We start from the raw sequence: 2,520 nt of genomic DNA, 5'->3' as shown, positions 1-2,520 counted from the left end.
TCTATCTATCTATCTATCTATCTATCTATCTATCTATCTATCTATCTATCTATCTATCCATCCTGACTTTCTATAAGAGAGAGAGAAAAAGATAGAGCGAGACACAGTTTTAGAATTGGCAGGGGCCAAAGGCATTTCATGGCTTTGGAAGTCAAACACATGTTTGTTACTCAATTGATAAATTCCACATGACAATCATAGGATGAGTTGGTTGTTTTTTCCAAGGCGTCACTACATCATGCTTCTCCTCTTGCTTAAAATTGCTCAGTGTCAGTGGTGTCCCATTCCTCAGCAATACACTTCTTTGTTAGAAACGTAAAGCCAAATTCCATACTACTTCTATAATGAACCCTACAAGAATATCTTGGATTTCAGTGCATCGTGTTAAACTTCATTTGGAAAATGAAGAAGGCAGCTGCTGAGGAAAGCAGATGAGAAGAGGATGTGCTTCCATCATCTGCTACCACAACACCTGAGGCTGGTACACCTGTTCTCAGGCCCAGGGCCCTCTTTCATGAAGCCAAAACAATAGGATTGTCTCTTTCCCTCTCACGTCCCTCTATCAAGGTTGTCTTTTAAGGACTTTTCCCCCTTCAGATTTGTTCTTAGAGATCAGATAAAGCTTTTTTTTTTTTTTTTTTTTTTTTTTTTTTTCAGGGGGGGATGGAGTCTTGCTGTGTTGCCCAGGCTGGAGTGCTGGGGTGCAATCATAGCTCATTACAACCTCCGCCTCCCATGTTCAAGTGATTCTCATATCTCAGCCTCCCAAATAGCTGGGATTTCAGGGGTGCACCATCATGCCCAGATAATTTTTGTATTTTTAGTAGAGACAGGGTTTCACCATGTTGGCCGGGCTGGTCTTAAACTCCTGACCTCAGGTGATCTGCCTGCTTTGGCCTCCCAAAGTGCTGGGATTACAGGCGTGAGCCACTATGCCTGGCCAGATAAAGCTATTATTACCCAGATATAGTTTTATTTGATCCAGCTCCTCACAGCTTTGGAAACAGTAAAGGATCCTGCTTTCCTTGAAGATAGATGGCTTTGAACCATCCATGTCCTAGGGCAGATATCAATCACACTACATAATTTTAGTAACTACAAATTTAAAAATAATTTAAGGTGCAAGAAGGCCTCCTGCCTTACTTTGGGCTTAATTGAATCAACTTTCCATTGTTTCAACTGTGAGAGAAAGAAGTTCCTCTCCTCTGGAAGGGAAAGTGTGGGAATACTTCCCAGGAGGAGTGCCCTGTCTGATCGGAGAGTGGGGAGAAGGAACGCAGCGTGCCCAGCTGAGTCCCTTTGCTGTATTCTGTTTCTCTGTCCTGACTCTCCTCAAGAACCCCTCCTTCTACATCTCCTTGAGGGAATACGCTTTTTTTTTTTTTTTTTTTTTGAGACAGAGTCTCGTTGTGTCTCCCAGAGTAGCTGGGACTACAGGTGCCCGCCACCATGCCCGGCTAATTTTTTGTATTTTTAATAGAGACGGGGTTTCACCGTGTTAGCCAGGATGGTCTCAATCTCCTGACCTCGTGATCCGCCCGCCTCGGCCTCCCAAAGTGCTGGGATTACAGGCGTGAACCACTGTGCCCAGCCTGGGAATATGCTTTTTATATCAGGATCTGGCCCTACAGTGGAGAGACATAAAATTTGGGATGGGTAGGATCAATTTAGAGGGAAGTTATTAGGGACCCAATTTTGTCCAATGTCTATGCTTTATTCTCCAAACCAGACCTTTCAGTAATAGAACTGGGCTTTCTTTTTTCTCCAAGCTGCCTGATTCCTCTGTTCACTTCCGAAGTGGCTTTGAAATCAAAGGATTGATAGGAAATTATTACTTCTATAGAAACAAAGAATCCCCAAATCCTAGTGGCTAAAACAACGAAGATTTATTTCTCACTCCTGATACATGTTCACTAGGGGTCCGATCATGTGCTTTGACTATGAGTTGCCACACAGTGGGAGTTTAAATTTTTTTTTTTTTTTGAGACGGATTCTCGCTCTGTTGCCCAGGCTGGAGTGCATGGCACGATCTTGGCTCACTGCAACCTCTGCCTTCCAGGTTCAAGTGATTCTCCTGCCTCAGCCTCCTGAGTCACGGGATTACATGTGCCCATCACGATGCCTGGCTAATTTTTGTAATTTTGTAGAGATGGGGTTTCACCATGTTGGCCAGGCTGGTCTTGAACTCCTGAACTCCGGTGATCCACCGGCCTCAGCCTCCCGAAGTGTGGGATTACAGGTGCTCACCACTGTGCCTGGCCCTTTTTTTAAAGAGTTCTTAAAGACCAATTTCAAGTGTTAGCACCTCTGAGTAAGACTTTATTAGAAAATAGAAGTAGAGGCCGGGCGCGGTGGCTCAAGCCTGTAATCCCAGCACTTTGGGAGGCCGAGACGGGCGGATCACGAGGTCAGGAGATCGAGACCATCCTGGCTAACACGGTGAAACCCCGTCTCTACTAAAAAATACAAAAAACTAGCCGGGCGAGGTGGTGGGCGCCTGTAGTCCCAGCTACTCGGGAG

The sequence above is a fragment of the Piliocolobus tephrosceles genome, chromosome 11 (assembly GCF_002776525.5).
Source record: "Piliocolobus tephrosceles isolate RC106 chromosome 11, ASM277652v3, whole genome shotgun sequence".
Lineage (NCBI taxonomy): Eukaryota > Metazoa > Chordata > Mammalia > Primates > Cercopithecidae > Piliocolobus > Piliocolobus tephrosceles.
The sequence above is the reverse complement of the archived record's forward strand: the minus strand, read 5'-3'. Positions refer to the sequence as shown.